The 17,688-nt window shown below is 47.8% G+C and overlaps 1 protein-coding gene and 1 non-coding gene across 5 annotated transcripts in view; one reads left to right on the forward strand and one right to left on the reverse strand.

The window, feature by feature from the left end:
• TNNI1 (troponin I1, slow skeletal type) overlaps positions 1-17,688 on the reverse strand; it is a 78,719-nt gene that overhangs the window by 26,830 nt on the left and 34,201 nt on the right. The gene's annotated exons all lie outside the window — the stretch shown is intronic.
• Positions 8,981-9,121, forward strand: LOC118149647 (U4 spliceosomal RNA). The gene has a single exon (XR_004737204.1). It is a non-coding gene; the product is annotated as a U4 spliceosomal RNA (small nuclear RNA).

Here is a 17,688-nt window from a genome sequence, read left to right on the forward strand (position 1 = left end):
CTGCAACCTCTGCCTCCCAGGTTCAAGTAATTCTTCTGCTTCAGCTTCCCGAGTAGTTGGGACAACAGGCGCATGCCACCATGCCTGGCTAATTTTTGTATTTTTAGTAGAGATGGGGTTTCACTGTGTTGGTCAGGCTGGTCTCGAACTCTTGACCTCAGATGATCCATCTGCCTCGCCCTCCCAAAGTCCTGGGATTAGAGGCGTGAGCCGCCGTTCGCCACCCAAGAAATTTTTAATATACAAGTTATTGCGTGTAAGATGAGCCATTACTAGTGAGCTCCAGGTATTTTGTGGTTTAATAAAATGTCCTTAAGGCACTGCATGAAACAGTGTCATTATAAAACTGTGAGTTTTGTTTCAGCCCTCTGTGTGGGTTATGTGAGAAAACCCTGGCATTGATTGGCTGAATTTCTATTCCTGGAATAAAGAGATAAAGTTCTTCTTCTTGCCACCAGAGGGAGCATTGGTGAGCATCCAGTGTGTGTGTGGGTGTGTGTGTGTGTGTGTGTGTGTGTGTGTGTGTGTTTAGAGAGAGACAGAGAGAGAAGGAGAGAGAGAGAAAGAATTAGCGGGCAACCTGTTTGTGACCGACCATATGCCTGAGATCACTTGGATGAGAAACTTTCAGAGTGGCTGATGGTATGTGAATGTCCCTCTTCCCCATTCCACCCTCCTCTCTCCCTCCACCCACACGATAAACAATCAAAAGTGTTTCCAGTCCCAGCCTCTTACTCACCCCTCCCTGAACCTTCCCTGCATGTTTGTTCACAGCTAGGTGATCTGGGTCGATTCCTGGGCTAAAGCTTGGAGAGCAACAAATACAGTTCATCTGAAGCGTCTTGCAATGCAGCTACTGTAACCCCAACCTAGCTGCTTTGGACACGACTATCTTTCTTAAAGTGAGGTCTCGCTGTAGTCCCAGAATTCCCTTGAGAATCTAAGTGGTCTGTGGGTCTTAACTTTTAAGGAGACGGCGTGGGAGAGGGCTCAAGCTTCCTATGAAAACTTTCGCAAACCAAAGGCATTCACATATATCATTTTGAAAAGCCAAAAGCTGTCACACACCAATTCCAGGGGGCTCAGAGACCCTCTGGAACCCATTCAAGGACGCACATGGGAAGGATGCCTGACCAGCAGTGTGTGCACAAGTGTCTCTAAAGACTTGATGACACTTCATCCCAGGAAGAGACACCGGCTGCAGTAGCCCCTGCTGCTCCTCTCTGGGCGTGGCCAGCGGAGACGCTGAGAAGCCAGGAAAGAGCTTTGAGAGAAGGCTGCTGACCCTAAAGGGAGGTGTGGAGCAGGGAGTGAGTGGACGGTCCTGATGCCTCAGGAGACCCAGGTATGAGGACAATTCCCATTGCCACTATTGAAGGATATTGAGGTTCCCAGGGTGCTTTGTGGAGTCCAGAGAGCCAAGAATCTCATAGCCTGTAACAAAACAATATTCACTCCCACCTCCAGGGGCAGCCACCTCAAAATAATTCAAGACGTTCAGCCTGGAGCGAAATACACTCTCGCTATAACCTGCCTCTTATCCTCTCCACCTACCTTGATAAATGTGAACTTTTTGTTACTCAGTCTGAATCCGGACAGAAGGGAAACCTGCTTTTCCTGCGTTCTTGGCCACATGAATGTATAAAAACTCGGCAAACATTTGTAATACATGCAATAACATGTGTTTTGCTGTCATACTGAGAAGGTAGTGATGAATTCTCTCAGAGGAGACTCAAGAGAAGCTTTGCAGAGGGCATAAGCCCTGAGCTGGGTTTGTATAGGAGTTCATCAGGCAAGCAAGGACAAAGGGCTCTACAGACCCAAGGAACAGCCTGGCCAAGGCACAGTGGCATAGGAAACTGTGTGGGGAACTCTAGCAAGTTACTCTTGCTATGGAAGAGAAGAAGTTTGCGAATAAGCCCCAAGGGACATGGACATGTTCTTTTTAGTTTTGTTTGAGACGAAGTCTTGCTCTGTCACCCAGGCTGGAGTGTAGTGGTGCAGTCTCAGCTCACTGCAACCCTGCCTCCCGGATTCAAGCAATTCTCCTGCCTCAGCCTCCTGAGTAGCTAGGACTACAGGCACGCACCACCATGCTCAGCTAATTTTTGTATTTTTGGTAGAGACAGGGTTTCACCATGTTGGCAGGCTGGTCTCAAACTCCTGACCTCAGTTGATTCACCCCTTTTGGCCTCTTGAGGTGCTGGGATTACAGGCGTGAGCCACTGTGCCCGGCCTTGGACATGTTTTAAAGAGAGGCAGAGGAAGATACTCAGAAGAGGAGAGAAAAAGAGACAGGGCTAGAATAAGACTAGCCTGATGGCACAGAAGTAAAGGGGAGGCAGAGTCCTGAAGGGACTATTAACATAATTAATGCGATATTGTTAATGACATAAATAATTGATATAATGTTAAAGTCCTCAAAACCGTCTCTGGAAAAAGCATGGGCCTCAGATCCCACCGTGGCTTGTGTTTCTTTTTCCCAGGTGCATCCTCAACCTTGGCGAAATAAACTTCTAAATCAGTTGAGATCTGTCTCAGATACTTGTTGGTTAACAAAACACAATGCAAAGAACAAACGAAGCATCAAAAAGCTCTGATCAATATTTCCAAAGACAGAGAGATAATATCACATCCAAGAAATGGGAAGAGAGTCCATACGAAAAAGGAAAAAAGGACATTCAGGAAACAAAAGGAACTCTTAATAGGACTGTGAAAACAACCATAGAATGTGCATGAGAAGGGCTAGAAAATAAAGTTGAAGAAAGATTCCAGAGGCACAAAAAAAGGACGGAAAATAGATCAAGAAAGATAATCAAATCAAGGATCATCCAGGAAGTCCAATATTTTACTACGTGGAGCTCCAGAAAAAGAGAACAAAGAGCCGGAAATGGAGATAGTCACCAAAGAAATGAAACTCACAGCGCTGCAGGGGCCAGGGCTCACCAAGTCCCATCTCTATTAACCACCAAGACCTGGGGCACAGGAGACAGAGAAGACATTTGAAACTTCCAAAGAGAAGTTTTTGTGTGTGTGGGTCACGCACAAAAGATTCCAAGTTGGACAGTTTGAGCCTTCTGAAGAGCAACACAGGAAACTAGAATACAATAGAAAAATCTCCGGTGGCTCAAGCCTGTAATCCCAGCACTTTGGGAGGCCAAGGCGGGTGGATCACAAGGTCAAGATATTGAGACCATCCTGGTCAACATGGTGAAACCCCATCTCTACTAAAAATACAAAAAATTAGCTGGGCATGGTGGCACGTGCCTGTAATCCCAGCTACTCAGGAGGCTGAGGCAGGAGAATTGCCTGAACCCAGGAGGCGGAGGTTGCGGTGAGCCAAGATTGTGCCATTGCACTCCAGCCTGGGTAACAAGAGAGAAACTCCGTCTCAAAAAAAAAAAAAAAAAACTCTATAAAATTTTTTTTTTTTTTTTTTTGAGACAGCCTCACTCTGTCACCCAGGCTGGAGTGCCCTGGAACAACCTCGGCTCACTACACCCTCCACCTCCCAAGTTCAAGCGATTCTCTTGCCTCAGCTTCTGGAGTAGGAAGGATTACTGGTGTATGCCAACATGCCCAGCTCATTTTTTGTATTTTTAGTAGAAAGGGGATTTCACCATGCTGGCTAGTCTGGTCTCGAACTCCTGACCTTAAGTTCGAGACTCAAGTATGCCCACCTTGGCGTCCCGAAGTGCTGGGATTATAGGCATGAGCCACCGCACCCTGCCCAAAAATTATAAGAGAAAATAATTTTCAACTAGAATTCTATGTATGTTCGACTAAACTATCAATTAACTGTCAAGGTAGAAGAAAAATATTTTCCAGCAGGGATTGGTGGCTCACACTTGTAATCACAGCACTTTGAGAGGGCGAGGTAAGCAGATCACTTGAGCTCAGGAGTTCGAGACCAGCGTGGCCAACATGGTAAAACCCCCATCTCTACTAAAAATACAAAAATTAGCCAGGCATCGTGGCACATGCCTGTAATCCCAGCTACTCAGGAGGCTGAGGCAGAAGAATCATTTGAACCCAGGAAGTGGAGGTTTCAGTGAGCTGAGATCGTGCCACTGCACTCCAGCCTGGGCAAAAGGGCTAGACTCAGTCTCAAAAAAAAAAGAAAAAGAAAAAGACAAAAGGTATTTTCAAACATGCAAAGTTTCTAAATTCTCTTGCCTCTTTTCTCACAAAGCTACTAGAGATTGGGTTTTACCAAAATAAAGGGGTAAATCACCAAAAGGCAGGCATGGGGTTCAGGGAATTTGGGATCCTGTAGGTAGGAGGCAAAGGGAATTCCCAGGACAATGGGGAGGGAAGCTCCAGCATCACTAAGGGTTGTGTAGGAGGCCCAGTAAGCAGCTAGCACAGATTAGAGTGGGAGACTAGGGACAAGGCGTATGGAGGAGAAAAAAGAAAGGAGAAGAGATAAGAATGCTCATAACTTCCTCACAGGTTGGGATATACTGAGCCCTCTAGGCCATCAGGAAAAAGAGGCCAATTTAGTCCTGAATACATAGACAACTAAGCAAATAAAAACACGGCAAAGCTTAACTTCAGAGAAAACCAAAAGTCATACACAAAGGGAATGTTGATCATAACATACTGCATGGGAGGTAAAAAATTTAATCAAAGTTATGTAACTTTTTTTTTTTTTTTTTTGAGACAGAGTCTCGCTCTGTCACCCAGGCTGGAGTACAGTGGTGCTATCTCGGCTTGCTGCAACCTCCATCTTCCGGGTTCAAGGGATTCCCCTGCCTCAGCCTCCCAAGTAGGTGGGAATACAGGCGAGTGCCACCACATCCAGCTAAATTTTTGTATTTTTAGTAGAGATGGGTTTTTACCGTGTTGGCCAGGACGGTCTCCATCCCCTGACCTTGTGCTCTGCCTGCCTCAGCCTCCCGAGTAGCTGGGATTACAGGCGTGAGCCACTGCACCCGGCCGCTACTTTTCACTTAACCAAAACTTGAGATGAAACTAAATGTATTGAGAGGATGGGCGATGGGTTTGCATGGGGGCTGGGGGTGAGGTTTGCTATAACACTGTTCTTGCCTTCTGTCACAAGAAGTCAGTTTAGATAGTATTTTTTTAAATTTATTTATTTATTTTTGAGGTTGAGTTTCACTCGGTCGCCTAGGCTGCAGTGTTGTGAGATCCCAGCTCACTGCAACCTCTGACTCCCGGATTCAAGTGATTCTCCTGCCTCAGCCTCCCGAGTAGCTGAGACTGCAGGCACCTGCCACCATGCCTGGCTAATTTTTGTATTTTCAGTAAAGACAGAATTTCACCATGTTGTCCAGGCTGGTCTCGAACTCCTTGACTCAGATGATCCACCCGCCTCAGCCCCCAAAAGTGCTGGGATTACAGACATTAGCCACTGTGTCTGGCCTAGCTAGTATTTAAACTGAAAACTCTGCAAAGAGCACTATCAAGCTGTTGTTGGAAGTACGCAGTCGAATATCAGAAAAATTACGACTTAAAAGTGGTTGCCAGCCAGGCGGGTGGCTCACGCCTGTAATCCCAGCACTTTGGGAGCCCAAGGCAGGAGGATCACCTGAGGCTGGGAGTTCAAGACCAGCCTAACCAACATGGTGAAACCCTGTCTCTACTAAAAATATAAAAACTAGCTGGGCATGGTGGTGCATGCCTATAATCCCAGCTACTCAGGAGTCTGAGGCAGGAGAATCACTTGAACCCAGGAGGCGGAGGTTGCAGTGAGCCAAGATTGTACCATTGCTCTCCAGCCTGGGCTACAGGAGCAAGATTCTGTCTCAAAAAAAAAGTGGTTGCCTTTAGGGAGAGTGAAACACAGGAAACTGCTGGAAATCTGGTACTTTATTGTCTTTCTAAGCTGTGACCATTCATTATCTTCATAAAAATAATAATTGGCTAGTAAAAAGCAGCATGTGGGCATATGTGAGGAAGTGAGAGAGTGAGCTTCTTTTTCAAGGAGGTTGGATTTTAAAATATGTAAAAATAAATAAAACAAATATCTGAGGTGGACACAGGGTCAAAGGAATCATTGTTAGGATGACAAAGTGAAGTGAGCATGTTTATAGCAAGGAGAAGGCACCTGTGGAGAACGAGCTAACAGGAACAGAGGACAGAAGGAAACTCAGTGGAGAAGGGCAGTGGAAAGTATCGGTGCCTCCCAACATCTTCTTCAAAAATAGAAATTTTATCCTAAAATTTACATGGCACCTCAAAGGACCCTAAAACCCAAAGCAATGTTTGAAAAGAACAGCAAAGCTGGAGATCTCACAATTTCTGATTTCAAAACTTACTACAAAGCTACAGTCATCAAAACAGTGTGGTTCTGACATAAAGACAGACATATAGACCAATGGAATAGATTAGAGAGTCAGAAACAAACTCTCATATATATGGTCAAATGATTTTAGACAAGGATGCCAGGACCCTTCAGTGGGGAAAGGATAGTCATTTCAACAAATGGTGCTGGGAAAGTGGATATCCACATGAAAAAGAATGAAGTTGGACCCTTACCTAATATGCAAAATTAACTCACAATGGACCAAAGACCCAAATGTAAACACTATAAAACACTTAGAAGAAAACATAGGGCTAAAGTTCACGACATTGGATTTGGCAATGACTTCTTGGATACGACACCAAAGACAGGCATTGAAAGTAAAAATAGACAAATTGGACTTCATAAAAATTTAAAACTTTTGTGCATTCAAAGACACTACCAACAGAGTGAAAAGGCAACCCGCTGAATGGGGCAAAATATCTGCCAATCATATATCTGATAAGATATTAATATCCAGAACATAGAAAGAACTACACTTCTACAACAGAAAACAACCAACCAGATTGAAAAACGGTCAAAGACTTTGGGAGGCCGTGGTAGTGGATTGCCTGAGCTCAGGAGCTGGAGACCAGCCTGGGCAACACTGTGAAACCCTGTCTCTACCAAAATACAAAAAATTAGCTGGGCTTGGTGGTGTGTGCCTGTAATCTCATCTACTCGGGAGGCTGAGGCAGGAAAATTACTAGAACCTGGGAGGCGGAGGTTGCAGTGAGCTGAGTTCATGCCACTGCACTCCAGCTTGGGTGACAGAGCAAGACTCCATATTAAAAAAAAAAAAAAAAAAAAAAAAAAGGTCAAAAGAGGCCGGGCGAGGTGGCTCACTCCTGTAATCCCAGCACTTTGGGAGGCCGAGGTGGGTGGATCACCTGAGGTCAGGAGTTCAAGACCAGCCTGACCTTTAGTAGGAGAAACCTCATCTCTACTAAAAATACAAGATTAGCCAGGCATGGTGGCACATGCCTGTAATCCCAGTTACTGGAGAGGCTGAGGCAGGAGAATTGCTTGAACCAGGAGGCGGAGATTGCAATGAGCCCCAGATTGTGTCATTGCACTCCAGTCTGGGCAACAAGAGCAAACTCTGTCTCGAAAAAAAGAAAAGTCAAAGGACTTGAATAGATATTTTCCCGGAGAATATATATGAACTGCCAATAAGCACGTGAAAACATGCTCAACTTCACTAATTGTTACGGGAAATGCAGACCGAAACCACACACCACCTCGCATTTATTAGGATGGTTCCCATCAAACACACGGGAAGTGACAAGTGTTGGTGAGGATGGAGAGAGAGTGGAACACCTGTGCACTGTTGATGGCAACAGGAAGTGGCAAGCCACTGTGATAAACAGCATGGCAGCTCCTCAAATATTAAAAATAGAATTACCATGTGATCCAGCAGTTCCACTCCTGGCTGTAAGAATTGAAAGCAGGAATCTTGAAGAGATGTTTGTACACCTGTGTTCATGGCAGCGTTATTCACAATACCCAAAAGGTAGAAGCAACCCAAGTGTCCATCAACAAAAGAATGGAGGCTTGGTGTGGTGGCTCACACCTGTAATCCCAGCGTTTGGGAGGCCATAGTGGAAAGATCACTTGAGCCCAGCAGTTCGAGACCAACTTGGGCATCATAGTGAGGTCCCACATCTACAATAAATAAATAATTAGCCAGGCATGGGGGCTCTTGCCTCAGCCTCCCAAGTAGCTGGGACTACTGAAGTAGGGAGGCAGAGGCAGGAGGATCGTTTGAGCCTGAGAGATTGAGGCTGCAGTGAGCCATGACTGTGCCACTGCACTCCAGCCTAGGCCACAGAGTGAGTGAGACCTTGTCTAAAACAACGAATGAATGTATAAGCAAAATGTGATGTATACATACAATGGAATACCTGTACACCTGGGCAACAGAAGCAGACGCTGTCTAAAACCAAAAAATTAGTGGCTAAACAAAATGTGATATATACATGTGATATAGACATACCACTGTATGTGTGAATATTATTCAGCTTTGAAAAGGAAAGAAATTCTCACACATGCTACAACACAGGTAAACCTTGAGAACATTATGCTAAGTGAAGTAAATCAGTAACAAAAAGACAAATGCTGGCTGGGTGTGGTGGCTCATGCCGATAATCCCAGCACTTTGAGAGGCTGAGACTGGCCGATCACTTGAGGCCAAGAGTTCGAGACCAGCCTGACTACATGGTGAAACCGTGTCTCTACTAAAAATACAAAAACAAACAGACAAAAACTAGCCAGGCGTGATAGCACATGCCTGTCATCTCAGCTACCCGGGAGGCTGAGGCAGGAGAATCACTTGAACCCAGGAGGCAGAGGTTGCAGTAGACCAAGATCATGTCACTGTACTCCAGCCTGGGTAATCAGGTGAGACTCAGTCTCAAAAAAAAAAAAAAGAGAGAGAGAGAAATGCTCTATGATCTACCTACAGGAGATTCCTAGAGTGGTCAACTTCGGGAGGCAGAAAGTAGAATGGTGGTTGCCCAGGCTGGGGGAGGGGCATGGGGAGTTGTTGTTTCATGGGTACAGAGTTTCGACTTTGCAAGATGAAAAGAGCTCTGTGGATGGACAGTGGTGATGGCTGCACAACAGTGTGGCCGTAGTTAATGCCACCGGAGTCTACTCTTAAACATGGTTAATATGAGCTTTGCGCAGTGGCAGCATCGTGGCCAATGAGGTTTATCCGAGGCTCGATTATTGCTAATTGAAAACTTTTCCCAATACCCCGCCATGATGACTTGAAATATAGTTGGCATTGGCAATTTTTGACAGTCTCTAAGGGGACTGAATTTAAAAAAAAAAAAAAGGGAAGAAAACACAGTTAATATGGTGAATTTGGTTAAGCATATCTGCCATAATAAAAAAAAAAAAAACATTGAAAGAGAAAGGAGAAAAGAAAAGAGTACCAGTGGCCAGATTGGCTTCAACAGGAAAGGAACATAATCCCTGAGGCAGGAGGGACGGGAGGTATACATAGAGAAGCTGGGAGTTTGTATGGAATCAGGAGGTTAAGCACAGCCAATCCTTGGCTGTCTCAGGGAAGGAAAAGGTAGGGGTGTTTGCTAAAATGCAAGGAAAGTGGGGGCCAGATGGGGTGGGGTGAGGATGGGGAAGCACGCTCACCCATGCCTGTCTTGGGCTCCTCTGGGTCAGGGATGCACATAAAATTATGTCTGGAAACCAGAAACAACTTAAACCCATTTAAATCTTAACTGAAGTCCCGTTCCCCTTCTGACAGAAAAGTCAAAGAGGCAGTTACATTCATGACGGCCAGCCTCCTCTCCGCCTCTGGATCTCACACCGCAGCAGCTTTCCCAGCCGTTCTCCTCCCTGCTTCCTGTTCCTGGAAGCCTCTCTCCCAGCTCTGCCCCTGCAAACCCTGCCCAGAGCCCACCGGAGGGTAGGCTGAGGCAGGCAGGGCCGAGTTCCACAGAGACCCTCAGGGTCAGGAAAGGACTTGGTGGTTTTTGGGGGTTAGGGAGTCCAGCGGGTGACCTTGAAAAGGCCTCTGAAGCCTGAGAGAGGGGAAGGGGCAGGAGGACAAGAAGGGACAGACTCAAGAGGCTGCTGGGTCTCACCATGGAGCAGGCTCCGAGAAGGATGGGTTGGATTTGAACAGGCAGACCTGAGGAGGGTGTGAGGACAGGCGTGTGCTATGGACTGAATGTTTGTGACCCTCTACAGCTTGTTTGTTTGCTTTGTTTTGTTTGAGACGGAGTTTTGCTCTTGTCACCCAGGCCGGGAGCCAATGGTGCAAACTCGACTCCCTGCAACCTCCACCTCCAGGGTTCAAGCGATTCTCCTGCCTCAGCCTCCCGAGTAGCTGGGATTACAGACGTGAGCCCCAGGCCCGGCCTCCCTCTAAAGTTCATATGTTGAAATCCTCACCTGCAATGTGATGGCGTTAGGAGGTGGGGCCTTTGGGAGGTGATGAGGTCATGAAGGTAGAGCCCTCATGAATGGAATTAGTGTCCTTTTGAGGAGAAACGTAAGACAGATTGTTTTTCTCTTGATTATGGGAGGATACAAGAAGACAGCCATCTGCAAATAAGGGAGAGACCCCGCAGCAGACAAAGGATCTGCCGGCACCTTGAGCTTGGACTTCCCAGACTCCAGAACTGTGAGAAATAAATTGTTGTTTAAGCCACCGGTCTGTGGTGTTCTGTTCTATCAGCCCCAGCTAACTAAGATAGCAGACAAAGGCAGAGGGAGCTCTGCAAGCCAAAGTCCGAAGGGAAAAAAGCGGAGGCATCGTAGGACCCTGCAACCTCTCTTTGGGGCCAGAACTTAGGGAGCTGGTAGGAAGGGAGGGAAAAGAGGAAAGCTCACGTCATCGGAAAGGCTTTGAATCCTGGCTAAGTGATGTGGACCCACCCTACGGGCAAAGGCATTCTCTGATTCATTTTAGGGCATGCAAGATAATCAAACCTGAGTTTTAGAAAGGTAACTGTGTTGATAGTGGGGCAGGGACTGTAGGCAGAAAGGGAGGTAGGAGGAGTCAGGGTGATTCAGATAAGCCGCAGGGATCCCTGGCCCAGGGTAGAGGCAGAGGCGTATTTATCAGATATTTATTGCCCACCTGATCTCAGTCAATTTCCTTGGGGATCTCAATGCACTCATTCACACTAAAGTGTAAATAACAAGACCTGGCTTTTACCTCCCCCGGAGCATTTATATTTTACCAGAAAAGAGTCTGGTGGTAGAAAGACAGTGGAGCTTGAAGCTTTCTGACTGTGCCGCTAATATGGTTTGGATGTGTGTCTCTGCCCAAATCTCATGTTAAATTGTGATCTTCAGTGTTGGAGGAGGGACCTGGTGGGAGGTGGCTGGATCATGTGGGTGGATTTCTCATGAATGGTTTAGCACCATCTCCTTGGTACTATCCTCCTGATAGTGAGTGAGTGAGTTATTGCAAGATCTGGTTGTTTAAAAGTGTGTAGCACCTGCCAGGCGCAGCGGCTCACGCCTGTAATCCCAGCATTTTGGGAGGTCAAGGCAGGCGAATCACACATTTGGGAGGTCAGCAGTTCTTGACAAGCCTGGCCAACGTAGTGATAACCCATCTCTACTAAAAATACAAAAATTAGCCGGATGTGGTTATGGGCACCTGTAGTCCCAGCTACCTGGGAGGCTGAAACAGGAGAACTGAACCCAGGAGACAGAGGTTGCAGTGAGCTGAGACCACACCATTGCGCTCCAGCCTAGGTGACAGAGGGAGACTCCATCTCAAAAAAAAAAAAAAAAAATGTGTAGCACCTCTTCTCTCTCTCTTTCTTCCTCCTGCTCGTGTCATGTATGATGCCTGCTCCGGCTTTGACTTCTGCCATGAGTAAAAGCTCCCTGAGGCCTCCCCAGAAACAGATGCTGCCATGCTTCCTGTACACCCCGTGGAACCATGAGCCAATCAAACCTCTTTACAACAGTGTGAGAATATTTCTCACAGGTATTTTTTTGTAACCGCGCGAGAATGCACTAATACAGCTATCAGCAGACCAGGTGAACTCGGTCAGCTTATTTATTCTCTGTTTGGAAAACTCTGCCCCTACCGCAAAAGCTCTCTCTCTCTTTCCCTCCCCCACAAAGAGGCTCCCTTATCTCTCACTTTACATACCGATACCGGCCCTAGCCCTCATGCTGCCCAGCTTCCCGCTGCCCAGCTTCCCGCCCAGCAGTTCAAACTGACCAACAGTTGCCCACCACCTCGGCTTTTGGCTTCCCCACCCCCAGCCCTTCAGCCCCCTATAAATAACCCTGCCCCTCTGAGCGGCGCGGCCATTCTCCTCTTCCTCCCGGCTGGTCCGCCCGGAGGCTCTTTCCTCTCAATAAAGCCTGAACTTAAGGAATTTCCTCTAGCCTGCGGTCCGGTTTTTTCCGAACGAGCTCAGTCTTCCCGCAGAGGGTAGGTCGGACATTCTCTATGAACTTCAGACTCATCTATAAAATGGGAAACAATGGCACTATCATCGAGATTGTTGTGAAGGCCAAATGAGGTAACGTCACTGAAGAGAGCCCTGAGTCATCAAGAGCAACGTTGGCCTTTTCATGCAACGAAGGAATGAAGTATATTCATGGTAGAAGTTTCAGGCATGAGCGGCGAAGCCGAGGCCGGTGATGTTTTACTCATGGTATGATCCCACCTTCAGGCAGCTGCCCCCACATGAAGCTTAGAGGCTTCAGGAGAATCCACACAGGAGCTTATACACCAAGGAACAGTAATAACTGCGATTGCTACAATGTCGCACTTGACATATTCAAGCCTTGGAGAAAAGCTCTAAGTACAGTAGATTCTTGCTATTTGGGTAGTTACATTGTAGAAAGTCTCTGGGAACCCTGAATTAGCAAATACTGACCAATTGCTCCTGGAATTATGTCCTTGCAAGCTGTGGTCACAATGTTTTTTTATCAATTTTAAAAATCAGTTTGTAGTTGGGCACCATGGCTCACGCCTGTAATCCCAGCATTTTGGGAGGCCGAGGCAGGCAGATTATTTAAGGTCAGGAGTTCGAGACCCGCCTGGCCAACACAGCGAAACCCTGTCTCTACTAAAAAATACAAAAATTACCCAGGTGTGGTGGCACATGCTTGTAATCCCAGCTACTTGGGAGGCTAAGGCACGAGAATTGGTTGAACCCGGGAGGCAGAGGTTGCAGTGAGCCAAGATCGTGCCACTGCATTCTAGCCTGGGCAGCAGAGTAAGACTCTGTCTCAAAAAAATAAAATAAGTTAAAAATAAATAAATAAATAAAATCAATTTATAACCTTGTATGATGTGTGTTTCTGTTTAAAGACACCTTATTGAGGCATGGTGTACTTCAAAAGGCCAAGGGGAGACAGAAGGATCCCTTGAGCTCAGGAGTTTGAGACCAGCCTGGGCAACACAGAAAGACCTCATCTCCACTATAGCCAGGCGTGGTGGTGAGCATCTGTGGTCCTAGCTACTGAAGAGCTTGAAGTGGGACGATCTCTTGAGCCTGACAGGTCAAGGCTGCAGTGAGAAGTGATGGTACTACCTCACTCCAGCCTGGGTGACCAGAGTAAGACTCTCTCTCAAAAAAATAACAATAAAAGGCGTTACATTTAATGTTTATTGTTGTTCATTAACATTGAACTCAGAGCCAACAGCGCGGTAACTCATAACCGCACAAAGCTTGTCTAACACGTATTTTCTCCATAAGGTACATCACATCCTTCTTGCACTAAGGAACGGCAGATAGCACTTAAGTGCTATGCTTGGTGGCAATTTTGAACCGTAAAGTCACCAACAAAAAGCAAGGATATGCAAAAACACCATGGCACTAAACAGACCAAGAAAAAGACTCTTGCTTACAGATGAGAACTGAAATGAGAAGCCAACGTGTCACCTTATTTGACTCAAAATGACATTCTGTACAGCTGCCAGCAATCAGGGCTCCTCAAGTACTGATTTGGGGGCTACCAATACGATTTAGCAGGTACACTCATTTGCAAATATGGAAGCCACAAATAACGGGACCAACTGTGTTGCTCTCACAATTCTAAAGAACAAGAAACAGGCTTCTCAAGGTAAACATCTTGCACCCCGCCAGCAAATGGGAGAGCCAGGATTCAAACCCCGTAGATGGACCACGCCCAGGAGTTTAGCACCATTGCACACTATTGCTTCTATTTTACAAATAATGCCGAGGCCCAGAGGGGTTGCTGAATCACCTCTACACAGTTGTTGGGGCAGTGTGGGGGCTGATCCCAAGTCCTGGATCCATGGATGGTTTTTTTGGTCACAAAGCGACCCTCCCTTTCATGAAGTGCCTGACCTGCCTGTGTTATGCTATTTTGCTTCTCATAATCTTTCTCTCCCACTCCACCCAGGGATCCTGGGAACAGGATGGGGAGTGGGAAGCTGGGGTCGGGGTGAGTCATCGTGAGAAATGAATCTGACTTCTTAAGTAGCTCAGGCAGACATCTGGGTGGGAGAGTGCAGGTTGGGCCACCAGGGGGCGCCCCCACCCTCCCCACACCTCATATCCGGCAGCTCCCAGCACACACACGGCGCGCCAGAGTGGTCCAGGAAAAGGCAAAACAACAATGGGGTGATTGATGCAAATGCACCATGAAAGACAAATTGTTCAGATGAAGCGCATTCCAGGCTCCTGCCAAACGCCCAGGGTGTGTGGAATTTCAAGGAAAAGCTGAGTGGATTTGGGCAGTCTGGCTGGGCCGCTGTGCCCCCTGACCCAGCTTCCAGCCTGAGCCACACCTCCCTTCCCTGGAATGTTGCAGGCTTGGCTGGGCTTCCAGGAGCCGACCCTGGTATTGGGGGGGGAGGCGGTGGGGAGGGACGGAACAGGTGGAGTGATGAGAGGACCCTGACCTTCACTGCAAATAGGACCCTGGCACCCATGCTTTCAGATGGCTTTCTGGCCTCTTGAGTAAATTCACCACACATGCTCCATCCCCACTCCCAGAGCTGCTGTGAATGCTGGCGCTTCCTCTTACTCCCTGGGTGGCCTCAGGTAAAGCCTTCCTTCTGTTTGAACCTCCATTTTCTCATCTGTAGAAGGGGGGTAATCATCTTTTGCATTTATACCCCACAGGGTTGTGAGGATCGAATGAGAAAGGTCTGGAAACTTCTGTTCGGAGAAGGCCACTCCTCAAGCTCCACCAGAAGCCACCAGAGCAGCCAATCTCCTGCATCCCCCAGACTCCAGAAACCCAAAACTTGCCACCCAGCCCCACCCCTGGCTCCCTGGAGACCTCTGGGTGACCCTGGCCCCAGCACTGGCCCTATAGAAAGACTCTCAGCCTCCCTCCCACCGCAGGATCTGAACTTCCGACCACCCCCAAAGCACGGAGGGTGGAGCAGGATCTGAGGCTGAGGCCTGCACAAGGGCCCCTTGTCCTGCTGGGCAGCCTGGCACGATCTGTCCTGTCCCAAGGAGGCTCGCTGGGACTATTGTCTTTCTGTTGTGGCCTGGGGGAGGAATAGATCATGGTTCATCAGGGCCAGGCCAGAGGGACCAGGCTCACACTCTAGTCCATCTTCTACAGCGGTAGGTATTGATACCTTCCTCCCACCCCACAATGGCCAGACATGTGCCAGGATTTGCTCTGTATCCTTCCAGCCTGCTGGGTCCCATTGCTAATCAAGGTGCCTCCGCACCCTGCCTCCTGCCCTTGCCCCTCCTGAAAAAGCTCAGCTCCCATCTTCTATCTTGATAACCCCATCCCATCCTTGTTCCCTTGCTGCCTTTATTATATGAACTATACGAAATCACGCAATGCACCTAACAGTATTGGCCCACAATTAACTTTCAACATAATGCTGGTATTGACCAGCTACCATTCCAAATCACTCAGGTTAAGGATTTACTTTATTTTATTATTTTTTTTTTTATTTTTTTTGAGATGGAGTTTCGCTCTGTCGCCCAGGCTGGAGTGCAGTGGCACAATCTTGGCTCACTGTAACCTCTGCCTCTGGAGTTCAAGCGATTCTTGTCCCTCAGCCTCCTGAGTAGTTGGGATTACAGGCACCCGCCACAGTGCTCGGCAAATTTCTGTACTGTTAGTAGACAGGGGGTTTCACCTTGTTGGACAGGCTGCTCTCAAACTCCCGGCCTCAAGTGATCTGCCCACCGCGGCCTCCAAAAGTGCTGGGATCACAGGAGTGAGCCGCCGTGCCTGCGCACGGATTTAACAGTAAAACTTCCAAGCCTTTGCTCTGGATCCCATATTCCCATTTTTGTTCCCTTTTCCTCCTGTTGGTCCTACTTCTTCCAAGATGCCTTCAGCGTCCTCCTGTGGCTGTGCCAGGGCTGGTTTTCAGGTCCCACAGACCTGAGCTCTTATCCCAGCTCCCATACTACACAATCTGCAATTTTGAGCCAGTTACATATTAAACTTCTCTGATTCTTAATTTCCTTATCCACAAAGTGAGAAAGGATTATCTCTGCTCCAGGGGGCAAGTAAGATCAAATAAGATTGTGGTCACCAAAACCTCATGAAAATTTATTACCAGGCCACACAGCAGAGATTTTATTACAATCATCAGTACTAATGGATGGCCTTCCCACCCACCTGGAGATAAAAGTATCTTCTTCCAGCTTCTTGGAGACTATGATGACAATTATCTCTATTATTATTAGGTGTGTAATGACCTAACTTTACTAAGCATTTTCACACCCTTCAAACTATTACAACATTCCCAGAGATCCCATGTCAGAAGAGATAGGGGAAGAAAAACGATTTTGGAAAGCTGGAAAGTCGAAGCATCACTTGGGTCATTTATAAACAATTTATTATCTGCCAACGATAACCAAGGTCCCTGCTCCCTGGACACTTGCAGTCTATGGAGGAGAGAGCTCACTAAACAGTAGATTTCAGCAGCCCCGCCCTGGGGCTGGTGTACAGTTCTTTCCAGCGGGTCCAGCCTTCATCCCAAAGCCCGGTGTAGTCTGGTTCTGAACAAAGGCCTTTTGGATGCTGGCGATGACGGAAGAGGAGGCTCATGCACCCCAGGCCACACCCTTCCTGCCCTGGTCCTGCCAGCCACACCAAGGGTTAACCAGTCCCAGCCATTCCTGGCTACTGGCAGGATAGGCAGGCTTAAGTCCCCTCAATAAACAATAGTGGGGTCTCTTGCCAGCACCGCACACAAGAGCAGCAAAAGCTCTGCTTGGACCTGAAGCCCTCTCACCCCGTCCCTTCCCAGCTCAGCCCTAGGGAGGAGTCCGCAGTTCTGGAAAGGGTTAAGTCCACAGGATGTGCCCGGGACCCAGCTGTTTCCCGTGGGCGAGGCGGGGGATTTACAGCCTCCCCCAACGTGGGGCTACCAAGCTTGTTGAAGAAGGATGCCTCCAAGTCCTTGCTCTGAGGCCAGACTCCCCTGTCATGCAGCCAGAGCCTCCCACGCAGGCGCCAGCAGAAAGGAGGGGGCAGGAAAGAGAAGCCTCAGGATCTAGGAGAAGGCAGGCTGGGCTCTGCAGAACAAAATGACCAAAGAGGGAGCTGGGCCTGTCTGTCCAAGGCCTCACCTCATTTGGAGACAGTAGCTTGTGGCGCAGAAGTTGGTCTGGGAGTTCAGGCACTCAGCTTCCATTTCCAAATGAAAATGTGATGTCGGCTGGGCACAGTGGCTCACGTCTGTAATCCCAGCACTTTGGGAGGCCGAGGCTGGAGGATCATGAGGTCAGGCATTCAAGACCACCCTGACCAACATGGTGAAACCCTGTCTCTACTAAAAATTTAAAAATTAACTGGGTGTGGTAATCCCAGCTACTCTAGAGGCTGAGGCAAGAGAATCGCTTGAACCCGGGAGGCAGAGGTTGCAGTAAACTGAGATCCCACCACTGCACTCCAGCCTGGGAGACAGAGAGAGA

Source organism: Callithrix jacchus, chromosome 19 (genome assembly GCF_049354715.1).
Source record: "Callithrix jacchus isolate 240 chromosome 19, calJac240_pri, whole genome shotgun sequence".
In the NCBI taxonomy this organism is placed as follows: domain Eukaryota; kingdom Metazoa; phylum Chordata; class Mammalia; order Primates; family Cebidae; genus Callithrix; species Callithrix jacchus.